This window comes from Felis catus, chromosome F1 (genome assembly GCF_018350175.1).
Source record: "Felis catus isolate Fca126 chromosome F1, F.catus_Fca126_mat1.0, whole genome shotgun sequence".
NCBI lineage: Eukaryota > Metazoa > Chordata > Mammalia > Carnivora > Felidae > Felis > Felis catus.
This window is the reverse complement of record NC_058384.1, coordinates 23,569,394-23,586,081: the sequence shown is the minus strand read 5'-3', so window position 1 is coordinate 23,586,081 and position 16,688 is coordinate 23,569,394. Positions and strand designations below refer to the sequence as shown.

At 43.7% G+C, this 16,688-nt stretch overlaps 1 long non-coding RNA gene across 2 annotated transcripts; it reads right to left on the bottom strand.

The window, feature by feature from the left end:
* Window positions 1–1,103: 1,103 nt before the first annotated feature.
* Window positions 1,104–10,968, bottom strand: LOC111558386. Of its 2 annotated transcripts, none has more exons than XR_006591874.1 (2): window positions 8,272–10,968; window positions 1,104–2,970 (listed from the first exon to the last, which is right to left on the bottom strand). It is a non-coding gene; the product is annotated as an uncharacterized LOC111558386 (long non-coding RNA). The 2 variants fall into 2 exon arrangements; XR_006591873.1 differs by having other exon boundaries at window positions 8,785–10,968.
* Between the last annotated feature and the right edge of the window lie 5,720 nt (window positions 10,969–16,688).

Genomic DNA, 16,688 nt, shown 5'->3' with positions numbered 1-16,688 from the left:
AGCAACGTGGATGACTCTCGAAAGTATTACGCTAATTGAAAGACGCAGCAACCTGGGGGGAGTGTCACGCCTGTTTGACGCCCAGAGCCAGCTCTTCTGCCAGCCTCTGGGGCCCCTGGCCCCAACTCCACCACCACCTAGACTGCCATTCTTAGGGAATTAGGAATGGCTCCCTCTCATCCTTGAACAATCTGCACTCTTTCTCAGTAGATGTTGAATTGATTTGGGTAATTACAGTAACAAGATTTCAGGATGCAGGAGAGACCTACTTCAAATACTCAGCGGGGGTGCCTGGGTGGCTCAGTCAGTTAAGCATCCAATTCCTGTTCAAGTCACGATCTCACAGTTGAGCACCAAGTCGGGCTCTGTGCTGACAGTGTGGAGCCTGCTTGGGATTCTCTGTCTCCCTCTCCCTGCCCCTCCCCTGCTCATGTGTTCACTCTCTCTCTCTGTCTCTCTGTCTCTCCCTCTCTCTCAAAAATAAACATTTTAAATAAATAAGTAAATAGATAAATAAGTATTCAGCTATTTTCCAGGACAAATTTGTATTACTGATTTTTATAAATGATGAATGTGATCATAATAACTGATCTTTCCCCCACCCATCATGCCCTGAGTTTGTGTGAGTGCAGGGCCCAATGACAAGTGCCAAGGGTGCCAAGGGGTGCCTCCCAGCCCTTGCTCTTAGATCTTATAGGACCTATTTCAATGAATGCTTTCTTAGCCTACACACTCATTCATCCTACAAATATTTGTTGAGCACCTACCATAAACCCAAAAGTTGAATTTTAAAGTGTTTTCTCTTCAGCAGACTTAGAGTCAGATCCTAGGTCATGCTGACCTTTGACTGATTAGAACAAATAATTAAGAAAGCATTGTTCGCTTAACTTGGATAATGGCAACGTCTGGTTTTTTAGTTTGACTGACTCAGGAGGTAGGTTTGGGTATTTTATCTTTGTTGTTCTCAGTCATTCTAAAAATATCGAATCTATTGTTCGGCAAAGGAATCTCATCTTCTTCCCAAAGCACATTTTTCAGTCTCATTCGGAATGTCAATTATTTGAATCATCATTTTGGGAAGAATGAGGTGTTTGGAAGTGAAGTACTTTATATCAATTCCAATTTATAATTCTTGGGCCAAATCTTTGATTAGTTCTAATTGATCCCGAGGGCTTCGGAGGGGAAATCATTGCTCCCTCAGGTTATTTGCAGCCTGCTTGACTTTGGTGGGGAATATTTCAGGGTGGGGTCTCTGAGCTGGGAACTGCTGCTGTTTTATATTCGTTGAGCACCGTGAGGAGATGCAGAGAAATCATGATCGCTGATGCCCAAGCCCTTCACAGTGGTGTGGGGCTCTGCTCCTCTTCTGGGCACGTCCATTTCTCCTCTGCCATCTTCAACAATCCTGCGCCAGAGCAGAACAGGTGCAAAACTGAGGGCACAAAGAAGGAAATGTACTCACGGTCAACTGCTAATCGGTAAAGCTTGAATTCAAACCCCAAGACTTCTGACCTCTCATCTCTAAGTTCTCCTTCAACACGATTATCCTCTGCCTCTTCTTTACCTCCAGCCACATTCATAGCCTCCTTGTCCAGGGACTAAAACCAAGCCCAATTCTTCCTCACCCCTAGCTCCCGAGGCCTGCTTGGTGGCACCATGACCTTGACTACCAGCCACCCTGGGCCTTTCAATTTTGCTTCCCACAGCATCTTGAGTTGGTGCTCCGACTTCCGGGCACCTGCTCTATTTGCAGAGAAAGCTTTTTCCTTAACTCAAGCCTGATCATCTGAATGTCTGACTCCCTGAGGGATCCTCTAACACAGCCAAGCCTTTGTTTGATTGTGGAGGCTGCCTCCTCTCATATGTATCTGCTCTCTGTCTGGGGCCCCCCACCCGCAGCCTCCCTCGCCTGCACACAATGGAAGACCTGTGTCTTTTACCACCGTGAGGATGTTACAGCGGATGCTAGGGCCGGCTGCCAACATTTGGTGGTGCGGAAGCCTTCCCAGCCTGGCTGGTGTGACTGACAAGGTTGGCAGTTGGGTTGATCCTTGGCCACAGGGGCGAGATCCAGCTAGATCACTGGCTCAGGGAAGAGGTGACTTGACTTTTCCCTGAACCCCCCATCCTGTCCAGCAGAATCCTGTTCCTCAGAGATTATGTGTCTCTTCAACTGCCTCGAGAGGCCAAGGCCTGACATAGCAACCAAAAACTTTCTAACTTGGGAAGAATCTTCAATCGTCCTCTTCATCATTTTTCCAAAGAGTCTAATACAAACCAGAGCCATCCATCCATCCATCCATTTTTAATTTATTCTTTCATTCAGAAAAATACTTATTGGACTCTTACTGTATTCCTGGCCAATTAATGAAGCTGAGCTGCCTTTTCAGAGTATTCATGTTAGCCGGGCCTCAAAGCCCATCGTAAATGCTTCCTTAAACCAGATGCCTCTCCTAGCATTTCTATTTTAATTCCATTCGGTAGGACACAGAGCCCTCGAGGGCTCACTGCTCACTGCTGTCTCCTCCATTCAGGCCTTCCCAGGCTGACCGGTACAGCGGCCTCCTCTGTTGGTGCTGTTTCAGACGGGAAGGTCAACACCAGAATCAGAGTTTCTCATTCTCCACTCCTCACTCAGACCGCGCCCCACCCCCACCCCCCACCAAATCCATCAGCCTTTCCAAGCCCATCCCTTCCCACAGGACATCTCTGCCCCCGCTCACCGCGTGCTTCACAAGCAACCCAGTCTTTCTGTGTCCTGCTACTCAGGCCTTCTAAGCAGGATAGCAAGATTAATCTTCCTACCAAAACACTGTGATGTTGCCTCACACAGACTCTAATATGCATTCATTGTCCACTGCTCTGAGGATGTTTTTCAGTCATTCATCAAGTATTTGTTGAGCACCTATCATATTCCAGTGACTCTGAAAGATCCTGAGGCTATAACAGTGAGCAAAATATAACTGCAGCCTAGATGGAAAGACAAAAACAGGCAAGAAGTCAGTGCGATTGGCATTTCATCGGGAGTGTTTCGCAGGAGCACCGAGGCTGGCCCGGAGGGATTTGTCAGGAAAGGTTTCCTGAGGCGGGGCAGGTAACCTCAACAAAAACTCCCTTGCCAGCATTCAAGGTCTATTCTTGTCCTCCAATCTAAGAGTGTTTACTTTGACTTTGCCACTCCTGCACCAACTTAAATACCCTGTGTCACCCACCTTCCTCCTTCCTCCTCTATTGTGAATTGTGTGTGGAACTTAAATCCCCGACTAAATGATAAATGCCAGCAGGGCAGGACCAGCAGTCTTTGAGCCAAGTCCAGCCATGTGGTCCGTACTGCATTGGTCCACATGATGTGTTTTTAAAAAGTTTAAATGAGGTACACTGGCGGTCACCGGCCGTGTTATAGCAGGACAATGGCTGTACATTTGCCCACCAAATGGGCACAGTGGAACTGAGGTGGGCCACTTACGAGCCCGGACCTTAATAATGCTTCACAGACTCTCTTCCACGCCTTCTTCCCTCTTCTCCTTGCTGACACCCAGAGGGGGCTGTGGCCTTGCCTTGACCATGACCTGCAGAAGAAATCAACATCCTGGTTCCTTAAGACAATTGTATTGGCTCCCTTTGTTAGAGCAGACTAGCCTTACCCTACCTAATGCAACTGCCAACACGTCAGCTTGCCAGCTTCCAATAGGAAAAAAAAAAAAAAAAAAAAACCTCTAGCAACACCATGCCTACACTCCTGCAGGCAGCAGTCAGCAGGAGCTAAGTCCCGGTTTGTGACTTAGGTGTCCCAAGGTGCCCCACGGGACCCTTGCGCTCTTGCTTCTCCGACCCTTCACTCTTTCCCATGAGCTGCCTAATGCTTGCGGACGGTTGTGTTCTCAGAAACATCTGAGCCTCAGAGTAGCATGTGACTCAGGGAGTCTGATACCTGACAAACCACCTGCTTGGTTCTTCTCTCAAGATGTTTTCTGTTGTAAAACCTAAACCAGTAACCTCAAGCCTGGTTTAGAACCTAGATCAAAACCAATGCCTCTTGCCAAAAACAAATATTCTACAATTCCCCTTTTATATTCCTGATATTAAACTAATATTAGCCACCTTACACATAATTGTAAAACTCCGTATAATGCCCTAATGGCAATACAAAGGAGAAATAAAATGAAAATCGCTTATGTTAATTGCGTGTGTTTCAATACATAAAGGTTTGTTGTGATTACTTTAAGAGCCTCACAAAGTATCAGATGCTCCCCGGGCAGGAACAGAAGCTCCCGTGCATCTGACAGTTGCGAATGCAGACTGGTACAGGTATGTGAGTCTGGTAACTCAGGTACCACAAGTGGCATTGCCATCAGGGATGTGATTTTTCTAAAAGGTGAACAGCTCTTGGTAAAGTACTCCCCCCCACCTCCAAATCCAGTCTGTCCTTGATTTCCACAACAGTTGCTTTCCTGGAAAACTTTGTGTATTTGAAAATGTGCAACAAATGCTTTATGAGTAAAATAGAGTTCAGGTTTATGCTCAGATCATCCCAAACACATTCTCCACTCAAACACACACAACGGGCACCCAGGAGTCATGCAAGACAGAGGATCATTCTTGGTTGGGGACACCACCCAGAGCCATTCAGCCTGTCTAGCATCTCTGCCCTTTCCCCCACTGAACACTGAGAACATCCCAACCCAACCATTAAGACAACCAAATGCACCCACACATTTCCTCAGGCACCTTCCAGCAGATGCTTCTTCCCCCATGAGAACCATTGCCTCAATCCAAGAAGACACACAGAGAGGTGAAGGCGATATTAAAGCCCCTCCTAAAGATGACTCAAGTTTTTCCTCTAGCTTGTTGAAAATAAGACATCACCTCATCTCGATGTTCTGCAACTATCTAGACTTGTTAGACATTCGTTCAGGGAGGGAGTTGGCAGTGGTCAGAAAAGACTGTGGGGCCCTCCCGGTTGGGGGCACTCACTTTTCCCTCTGGTTCTGGGGGGAGAGGCCTTACCTCCCAGATTCTGTTTTTAAAAAGGACATATAAATAAAGCCAGAGGCTGAACTGAAAGCCAATTCTCCCATCCCTCTCATCTCCTGCCTGATAATAGCCTCTTGGAACGAGTCGTATGTAGACGTTGACTGACTGCTCCTGAGGGTGTGTTCACCTAAAATGGTGCTCGTGTCATTTTTCCATGTTGCTGTGATGCCAGGCAGCCAAGATGGACACTGTTTCTCAAAAGAACACGTCTGTAAATCAGGTTTCACCTGGGCTGGGGTGGGGCCCAAAACCCCAGTCAGCACCCCCACAAATTTAGGAAAACTGAAGGGCTTGAATGCTTGGTTCCTGTGGATCCTTCCAAAAAGACCAGCCTCTCACCTCCCTCCCCTTGAAGAAACCTCCATTTTCCCTACAGGCCTCTGTGTTGTGTGAACTCCCACATGGCTCCCCAAACGGCCTTGTAGACAAGTGCTGCTATGCTTACAGATGTATGCAATGAAGGGACAATGACAGAGCGACAGTGAATTAGAAATTCTTCCTGTCAAGACCCCAGGGCCAGGCTGCTCCTCCTTGGCCCTCATATCTTATCCCCCGCTTCCCTGAGCCAGCATCTCACCTCCCTCATTTCATGCTCTCTCACCACCTAGTTTCCTCCTCAGTCCTAGGCCATTTTTAACTGTCTGACCGGGAAGGATCTGACCTGACAGGACAATTAAATATTAATACCGTGATTGAAGAGTCTGTGTTCAAATCAATTAAAAATAACGACTTGTGGAGCTGAGACATTTTCAATCTATTTTTTCTTCCTGTCAGGAAAGCTCTTGCTGTGTAGCCCAGACCCTCAGTGCCCTGGGGCAGGATTGATCCCAGAAGGTGCCCATATCTTCTGCCAGTCACTACCCTCCTTGGACAAGGGCTGGTGAAGGGGCTGATGTGGCCTTTCTCCTACCATGAGGGGCAGGGACCCCATGCACAGACCCCCTCCTCCATCAGAGTCCTCCCCGGGACAAGCTGCCTCCCTCTTTGGGCTCCCATCATGTGCTAGTTCATATCTGATGTTTGTAATTACTTGTTGTGTTTGTGCTACATTCTAGAATGTGAGGGAACACATTGAGGGCAGGAACCATCCTCCTCGTCTTTCCACACAGATCCCCACCCAGTTTCTGGAAACTGGTACACAAGTAATAAATGTACAAGGAATCAATAAGGCAATGAAATCTGCCACTTTGTTCTACTTCCTTGTTTCCAGTGAAAATCTGTTGAATGACAATATTAATACCTTAATTCTTCTACCCCCTCTCAACTCTCTTCACGTGGCATCTGGGTGACAACATAAGCATACCCCGAGAAAGCCCAGGACAAATGAGAATTTATCTCTATAAAGAAGCAGCGTGAGCAGCTACTCCCAGACCCCTGAGATGAGATGATTTCCCACCATCAGCCGGTACAGCATTTAGCTATGAGCTTTCTGGAAGCCCAGGCTGAAAGGGAGACATTGTAAGTTATTTTTGTGCCAAAAAGAACACCAACTGGTCAGCAGAGACAAACTTTTCCTGAAACTCTGCAACTCAAGGGGGATTTGTTATGTGAATCCTTACACAGAAATCCTCAAATGTCATTTTGCTCTTCCTCATAGAAGCCACACTCATCCCTGCCACAGGACTTGTGCCCCTGCCTGGAATGTTGGCAACGGAGCTTCTCAACACATGTCTGTCTCTCTGCTCAAGTGTCCCCTCAGAGCAGTCATCCTTGCCTCTTCTCCCCCAGGGCTCCCCTGGGCCCAGCACCACACTCTCTTTTTTATTTCTCTGCATTGCACTTACCCTCTGGAACCATCTTATGTATTTGCTTGTTTACTTGCTCTCTGTCTCTCTCACAAGACTGTACGATTCATGAGGGCAGGGATTTTGTCTGTTTTCTTCATTGCTGTACCCCAAACCCCTGAAGTAGCACTTAGTACCTAGCCAGCACTGAATATGTATTGGCTGAATTATCATTCGAAGACATATCTCAGCCAGGGTTTTGGGCAAGCACAGAAGCATGGTTTTAAAAGGAGATTCTTATGGATGACGCATGAGATAACATGTTCCAGGCTCTTTGCTTTCTTATAACAATTTAATACAGGGATAAAACATGGAGGGTCTATATATGGCTAACATTAACAACTTCTTGGGTCTATCATCTGCCTCAAACATCAGTGGGCCTAAATGGGCTTTAACAAATCTTCACTCAAGGTTGGTTGTTTTCACATACCACACACACACACACACACACACACACACACACGTACATATATATATATATATATATATATATATATATACATATATATACTTTTTTTTATAGAAAAGCTCCCACCCTGTTGCCCAGGCTGGAGTGCAGTGACTATTCACAGGCACGATCTCACTACTGATTAGCAAAGGAGTTTTGACCTGCTCTGTTGCCAGTGTGGGCTGGTCCGCCCCTCCTTAGGCAACATGGTGGTCATTTGCTCCTAGAAGGTCACCATACTGATGCCAGTCTTAGTGTGGACACCCAATTGACACAGCACACTACAGCCCAGAGCTCCTGGGCTCAAGTGATCCTCCTGCCTCAACCTCCCAAGTAGTTGGGACTACAGGTGCCTACCACTCCCATTCCTAACTGGCCTCTCCAGCAAGTATTCTAGTACAGTCCTTGTTTGTCTAAAGTGAGGGCCTTCTGGGCTACCAGACAATAATGCAAATTCCTATTCACCAGCAAATATTTAAGAGCTGGACTCTCAGGGCGCCGGGGTGGCTCAGTTGTTAAACATCTGACTTCGGCTCAAGTCATGATCTCATGGTTCGTGGGGTTGTGAGTTCGAGTCCCACATCAGGTGAGCTTGGGCCCCACTTTGGGTGAGCACGAGCCCACATCTGGTGAGCACACGCCCCGCTTTGGGTGAGCCCCGTTTCTTTCTTTCTCTCTCTCTCTCTCCTACTGATCTCTCTCTCTCTGACCCTCATTCACTTCACCTTCTCTCTCATAAATAAATAATTTTTTTTTTGAGAGTGGACTTAGAGTCTCATCTGCAGAAAAGTCAACCATCTTTAACAGAAACATGGGCTGCAGGAGTAGCTACAGGCAGATCCAGTATATCCAGTAGCAGACAACTGTGAATTATTGTCAAGGGCCACATAAGACCTGGGGCAAGGTCCTCAAATTCTATATCATCTTCCTTCTCAGTTATCTCCTGTTATATAATACATTACCTCCCCCAAACTTAGCTTAAAATGACAAACATTATTAGCTCACAGTTTCTGTGCATTGGGAATTTGGGAGCAGCTTAGATGGGTGGATCTCGTTCAAGGTCTCTGATGGGCTTGCAGTGAAGACATTGGCTGGGAAGCCTCCGTTTTACCACAGGGTCTCTCCATGGGGCCACTTGAGGGTCTGTGCGACATGCTAGCTGGCTTCTTCTAGAACAAGCGGTCCAAGAGAAGAACAAAAAGGCAGCCCTAATGTGCTCAATGACCTAATCTTGCTATCACACACTTTTACTTCCACCATATTCTGTTTGTTGGATGTAAGTCACTAAGTTCAGGCCACACTCAAGTTAAGAGGAATTAAACTCCACCTCTTAAAGGTAAGAGAATCAAACCACTGTACCATCTGATGTGGACAAAATAGCCTCAGCAGGAGAAATGTGTATGACGACCATTACCAACCAGAGGGGTTCTTGATTGTGTGAGAGGGGGCACAATGTACTGAAGAAATCATGGACAATAATTAGACTTCCAGGACTTAAATCTCAAACCCACCACTTACCAGCTGAATGTATTTGAATTTGAGGAAGACATTTTCCTTCTCAGAGCTTTAGTTTTCTTTTGTTTAAAATGGAGATAATGTTACCCAACGTGCTGACATGCTAAGAAAAATAGAGAAAATGCGTGTCAGTCTCTTTCTGGGCACACAGTCAATATTCATGAAATGACAGGTGTTATTAAATTATGCTGAGACACTTCTGTGATTCTTTGATTTTTGAAGAATTATGAATTGGTATACTGTATGGTATAAAAAATGGATAAACTGCTTAAAAAATAATTACTTAGGATACACCACCTATTTGGTACTAAATGCTTATCCAATACAGTGATTTTTGTTTGATACTCAGCTCATCCTTCTGGGATATTTATGTATACATGTGTATGTATGTGTGCTCTGTCTAATTCTCCAAAGACTCAAATGGCTTACAAAAATATCAATTACAAAATGAAGACATTAAAAAAAAATTTTTTTTAATGCAAACAGAAACTCAGTAATATGAAAAGTACAAATCAAAAGAAAGGGGAAAATGCTAAATTAAGGGAGGTTAAATAAGATTAGGCTGAGGCAAAAATTTGTCTCCAGGCCAAAATGAAGAAAGAACCATCATCAAGGTCACAAGAAGATACAAAACATTTTTCCTAGAACTTGATTCCGAAAGGAGTGTCTCATGAAGAAGTCATCATAGAGCACAAAGGGATATAGGACCATCCCTATGGGAGGTGTCCAGCGACTTTTATAAACCCATAACATCCCACAAACATGCAAAGGGCATGACCTCAAGACATCACTCGATAATGACAACTCTACAGGGGTCATAACTGCTTGGTGCATCTGGAGAAACTAATGGAAGGTGGCCTACATGTCTTCTGGCAATACTTAGCTAGTGTTCAGTGTATTATTAAATGATAATAATCATAATGTGAGTTTTTTGAACACCTGCTAGGGACCAGGCAATAAACTGAGTGCTTTACTTATATGATCTCACTTAATCTTTACAAGACCATGTGAAACAGGTACTGTTTAGCCTCCTTTTGTTGATGGGGAAACTGACAGACACTGGCAAACACAGATAGTGAACAGGAGAGTCAGGATCTAAACCTGAGCAATCCAGAGCCTGACCTCCAACACACCTCACCATGGAGCCTGGAATACTAGGGACCAAGTTGAGAGCAGGTATCAGTAAGGAAGCCTGGGAGGTCCAGGTGAGCCCTCCAATGGCGACTGTGGCCAGGAGGACTGTGGACAGTAGCTCATGCAGTTTGGTTTGAGGGGCCATAGGATAAAAACCAGCATTAACAAAGAAGAGACCCAAGAGTCAGAAGAAACTCCATCACTCTTTACAATTCTGTTGAAAACCATAGTGTTGCTCTAGTTCTGTTCGGTCTGGGACTCACCCAAAACACCACTCAGGAGTCTCACCGGCTAGGGGCTAAGGTTGTGGGTCTTAGGTAGATGCTGCCCAAGAAGAAATCCATCACCAAATAAGATTAGCCAAAGCATCAAGATCCATTAGTTTAACAAAGACCTTGGGACATTCTGTGGGCAAGAAGTCCATTCAACATCTTTTAATCTGCCATTTCCCAAACTTTGTTGGGACCTGTGTTAACACCCTGCAGGACTAAGCAAAGCCTGGCCCGCCAGGTCTCCAAGATCTCTTCCAGCTCAAGGATTCCAGAGTTTTAGGTCTTCTTTAAAAAACGGAATAGAAGGACAAAGACTTTGAAGTCAGAATACCTAAACTTGATTTCAAGCTCTGCCTCTTGTTACCTGGAATACCTGGGGAAAGTCAGTCTCTCAGAGCTTCAGTCTTCTTCTCTGTAAAATGGGGGATAATGATGGCATCTGTATCATTACACTGCCATGAGAATCACATTAGGTCATGAATGCATGCTAAAGCAATTTATAAACTGCACACGGCATACTCATACTCATGTATGTAGCTCACGTTAGCTATTACTATTATAAATTAAAAATGAAACAAAACTAGAAATCAAACCTGATCAGTTTGTTATCACCTATTCACCTGCTGGGAACTGCTTTCCTGTGGCCCTGCCTGCTCTTAATACTCCAGAGTAATGACATATATTGTTTAAATAGGGCAAATCCCACAAATTCTCTCTTCCTTCCTTTTTTTCAGATTGATACTTTCTTGTTTAAATCTTTTTTTAACATTTATTTATTTTCGGGAGAGAGAGAGATAGCATGAATGGGGGAGGGGCAGAGAGAGAGGGGGACAGAGGATCTGAAGTGGGCTCCGTGCTGACAGCAGAGAGCCCGATGTGGGACTTGAACTCACGAACCTTGAGATCATGACCTGAGCGGAAGTCAGACACTTAACTGACTGAGCCACCCAAGTGCCCCTCAGATTGATACTTTCAATGTCATTTCAATTTAGTATGTGTGTCGGGAAGGGAAATAAAAAGAAACAAATGATGAGTTCTTCTACACAGCAACCTGCTGGTTGATGAACCCCTCTGGTTGGAGCTTTTCGTTCAGAGCAAAAGGCTGGTGGTCCAATGGGAAACAGAACACAAGACAAAGGGAGACTCTTCGAAGAAATTCCTCAGACAGAGCTGAATTCCACTACTGCAAATCCAGTACAGACAGTCTTAAGACACAACTCTCCAGCAGAAAAAAAAATGGTCCTGGCCTATCCAGCTCTCTTCCTGAATAGAAAGAATGGTGCCTTTTCACACCTCATGATGGTACCTGGTGAGACAGAGTCCTCCTGGCCCAGACGACACTTCCTGTCTTCTGCACATAATAAATAATATAAATTTATGTCAGGAAAAAAAAAATCACATCCCAAATTCTTCCACCCCGTTTGTTTATTATTCTCCTTGGTCCTTGCCCAAATCATGACTCTTGGTCAGTTCAAAATAATACCTTCTATTTGTGCAGTGCACTTAGTTTTTAAAGAATTGTACTTTTAATGACACAAAGAAGCTGAAGGTTTAATATTGAGTTTGCAGTGATGCAACTTTCTAATTGATTTTCTCTGTAAGAATATTTCAGATTCTGACTGAATCATTGACTTAACGTCAAAGGACGTTCTTGGACAGGCTGGTTCTGAGATTCCTCAGAGGAAGTGTTATAATGGTTATGAAATGCCATAGCCCTCCTCCCAGGGCACAAGGCGGCCCTGTAGGTACACAGTGATTGGTAGCATGAGTGGGAAATGATGGTTTTCTGCATTTTATTCGATTTACGGTGTAAGAGCAAAAGTCCGGGTTCTGCATGTCTAAAATGTCCTGGTTGATGAAATCTCAATTACAACTATTTTTTTCCCTTTCGGTTTAGCGGAAAATGAGCATTAGCACCAGGGAGAAAAATGTAACCTGTGAAAATAAAGGAAACCTCATTTAAAATGGATCCCAAAAGCCCTGAAGGGGGAGCTCTCCCCCATGTGCCTACAGAACCACGCACAGAAGAAAGGTAAGAATTATTTCAACGAGGGAGGACATTTTTCACACAGGAATTTTATCTCTTGCTTTTTTCTAAGTTTATTTATTTATTTTAGGTAATCTGTACACCCAAGTGGGTCTCGAACTCAGGGCCCCAAGATCGATGCTCTTCCGACTGAGCCAGCCAGGTGCCCCTCTCCTGATTTTAAGAAAAAGAAGGGGGGTGCCTGTGTGGCTCAGTCGGTTGAGCATCTGACTTCGGCTCAGGTCATGATCTCACAGTTCGTGAGTTCGAGCCCCATGTCAGGCTCTGTGCTGACAGCTCAGAGCCTGGAGCCTGCTTTGGATTCTGTGTCTCCCTCTCTCTGCCCCTTCCCAGCTCATGCTCTGTCTCTCTCTGTCTCTCAAAGATGAGTAAATGTTAAAAGAAAGAAAGAAAAGGAAGGAAAATGCCCCCGGCAACAACAAGCACTAACCACCATTTACAGCTAATGGGAAATCACCACAACCTAACTCTTGTTTCTTTTGTTCAAAACAACCCTCCCCAGTTTCCCCCTAAAACCTCATAAAAAGCTGACCTTCCCTTTATCTCTTTGGACTGGCCTGCGGGTCACCATAGCTTTCTCTCCCAAATTGCAATTCCTCTGCTATTCCCAAATAAACTCATTTTTCATCCTGACTAAAATGGCTCTTTGCTCTGTTTAAACTTAACAAACCTCTCTTCATTTTGCTGACACCCAGGAAGCCTTTATTATAGCAGCACCTGTCTGGGTAGACCTGGACAAACCCCTCCAAAAGTTTCCATCAGTAAACTGTTCTGAAATGAGCTCTCTGAAGAAACTGCAAAGGCATTGTGTTTCATCATTTCTTCATTTCCCTTCATCGAAGTTCATAGCCTATTTTAAACTGTTTCACCTTAAAAATGACAAAGTAGCCTTTTAGGCATGATATAGCATCCATTATTTTAATTTGTTTGTTAAAAAATAATTTGTCTCTTAAGTGGCATTAAATCTGAGAAAGAATGCTGCTGTGTTTACCGATTTATGTTTATTTTCCAATCTTTACAATTCTACAGCGTGATGATTATTTCCCCATTTTTCAAGTGAAGCACTTCATTATTAGTGTACCAGTAATATCACCTTGGTGTTGAACTTCAGGGCTGTCTGATTCTGAAGCCTCCTGTACGCCAGGCTGACTTTCTCACGGCCAACAGTATAGGAGTGCTGAATTCCAAAACAAAAAGGAACCTCAGAGACCATCTACTAAATAGCGCCATTTTATGGGAGGAACTGGAGCCCAGAGAAGTGAAGTAACTCCCACGCATGGAGTTAATTAGGGGATGAGAGCCATCACTTTTCAGCATCTCCTGACTTGTTGTCTGGGTCTCTTCTGGGTCTCACCATAAGACTCAGTGTGATTTTGTTGGGATCCCCTCACAAAGGAATACATGATAAAAACAGCATTCACCCTATTAAGATCTGTTTCTACACATAACACTTCTAAATGTGCGGGGTTTCCACGCCAAGCAATTCTCCAATTCTACCAATTCTAATTGGTATCCTACAGTTAAACTCCATTCTGACACTACCCAATTAGTGCAGACCCCACTGGTTAAGTTCCACAAGACTGCCCCAACTTCAGACACCAATCACAAGTGGTGGGTCCCGGGTCACCCACACTCCAGTCCAACTTGGCTACAGATCGGGGGTTCCCATGACCTCTTCCTCCTCAGGCTTGATAATTTGCTATTAGTGGCTCACAGAACTCAGGGAAACACCTTGCTTAGTATTATCAGTTTATTATAAAGGATACTATAAAGGATACAAATAAACAACCAGATGAAGGAGTACATAGGACAGGGTCTGGAAGGGCCCTGAGTACAGGAGCTTCTTCTGTTTCCGTGGGATTTGGGGGTATACCGCACTCCTGGCACATGGATGCATTCACTAATCCAGAAGCTTTCTGAACCACATCGTTTAGGATTTTTATAGAGGTTTCATTACTTAGGCATGATTAATTAAATCATTGGTAATTGGTTAATTAACTCAATTCTAGCCTCTCTCCCCTCCCCAGGGTTGGTGGGGGGGCGGGGGGAGGGTTGAAAGTTCCAAACCTGTAATCACTGCTTAGTTCCTCTGGCAACTAGCCCTGACCTGAAACCATGTAGGGGTGTACCTTAGGTCACCTCATTAGCATAAACTCAGGTAGGGTTGACAGAAGCTTATTATGAATAACAGAAGTTGTCCCTCTCACCCCTGCCACTCTGGAAACACCAAGACTTTTAGAAGCTCTTGTGCCAATAAACCTGGTCATAAACCAAATATACATTTCTTCTATCATGATATCACACACCTCATCTACAGGAAGTTGTGAATATGTGCAAAGAAATGTATGAAAGATGATCTCTAAAACATTAATGGTAGTGATTATCTCCAGATGGTGGGATTTCAGATCCTTTCAATCCTCTTCCTCATACTTCTTTGAGCTTATATATATATATATATATATATATATATATATATATATATTGCATATATACTTACACGTATATATGCAATATATATATATATATATATATATATTGCATATATACTTACACGTATATATTTCATGACCAGAATATGCAATAAAGGCAGACACTCAATAACCCTTTGTATGGTCTTTCTAACATTCTCATGTTTATATAACAATATAACAAATATTGGCACCCTTATATATATGTACACGTGCCGTGTACATATATATAAGGGTGCCAATATTTGCTTTACAAAAACACTTTCCCCCATACTTTCTGTAAAGTTTGCTTTTATCACTTAAAAACATATTGTGAAAATCTCTCCAAGTCAATTGGCAAAGCTCAAAGTCATTCTATTTAAAGATTGCATAATATTACAAGGTTGGGAATATGCCATGATTTTACTCAATCCTTCCCCTTTCGATAGGTTCTCATTTTATTTCACTTTGTTTTCCAATACAAACAAGGCTGCAGTGAGTATCCTTGTACTAGTGGCTTTATTTCTACAGGATAGACTCCCAAGAGTTTAATTGCTAAGTCAACAAGTAGATGAACTTAAAATGTTTAGAGATACTCTCAGAAGGTGCTCCAAGAATGATCATGACATTCTACATTTCCACTAGTAGAAAACTCTCTTCTGATGAATTCCAATGAATTCCCACCAGCAATATAGTCACGGTTTTAATGTTTGCCAGCCTGACGGGCAAGGAGTGCTATTGCTCTGTTATTCGAATTTGCATTCCCCCAACTCATAACAATAGTCAGTGCTTACATAATACTTTACTCTGCCCTGGGCTTACTATCTGCCATGCACTGTATGGAACATTTTACATAGAGTAGCTCTTAATTCTTATAACGACCCTGTGTGACAGGTATTCTGAGTATCCCCATTTATAAGATGATATAACTAACAGAGGCACAGGAAAGTTCAATAACTTGGTCAAGGCCACACCACAAGCTAGTCTGTCTCTAGAAAAGATTAACCACTCCAGTTGCTACACTAGGCTCCAGTGTTTCATGCATTTATGGATATTTGGAATCGCTTTTCCAAACACTGCGGATTTGTATCTCTTCCCCACTTTCTTGCTAAACTGGCTTTTTTACTCTTAATTTGAAGAGCTCTTTGATATCATAGGTATTAACTATAGATTCTGTATCTATAATCTTTCTTGCAAATACTTTCCTTTAAATGTATAATTTGTTTTTTGATTTTGTTTATGGTATTTTTTACCATGCAAAAGTTTTAAAAATTTGTGCCATCAAATGACAAAACAAAAACAATTTAGCAACGAGTTTGATGTGCTTTATTCAAGGGAAAACAATCCATGGATTAAGCAAGTACAGTGCCTCACAAGAAGTGGAGCGCTCTTCCTGAGGAATTTTGGGCAGGAGCAAGTTTTAGACAGCGCCAGAAAAGAAATTTGGAAACAGCATGCTTAGCTGGAAGCTAGGAGATGTCCTGCAAAGGCTAGCGGGTCCTATTTTCTAGGGTAAAGTAAGCCACATAAAGTTGGAGAATTGTGATTAGTGTGTTAGATTTCCTTGACGGGTGTCTCCCAGAAGTCCAGGCTGACTTAGATTTAAATCTGTGATGTGGGCTGGGCCACTGGGGGCCCCTCCATTTTGTGGATCCCAATATATGAATTTATCTTATCGGTGTCAATCGTTCATATATAGGGGTATATGCCTTCTGGTTTTTCTATCTTAATAAAAATACTCTCCCCAACAGGCAGGTTTTTAATATGCATGCTGAAATTTCTATTTAAACTTTTTATTACTTTAGAGGTTTGTACAATCAAAACTTCCTTTTTTAAAAGTTTATTTTGAGAGAGAGCACGGGCACGCTCACGCACACGTACATGCACCCACAAGCACACGTATGCACATATGCATGTGCCTGCACACGCGCTCAAGGGAGAGAGGCAGGATTTTAAGCAGGCTCTGCACTGTTCAGTGCAGAACCCGATGTGGGACCGGAACCCACA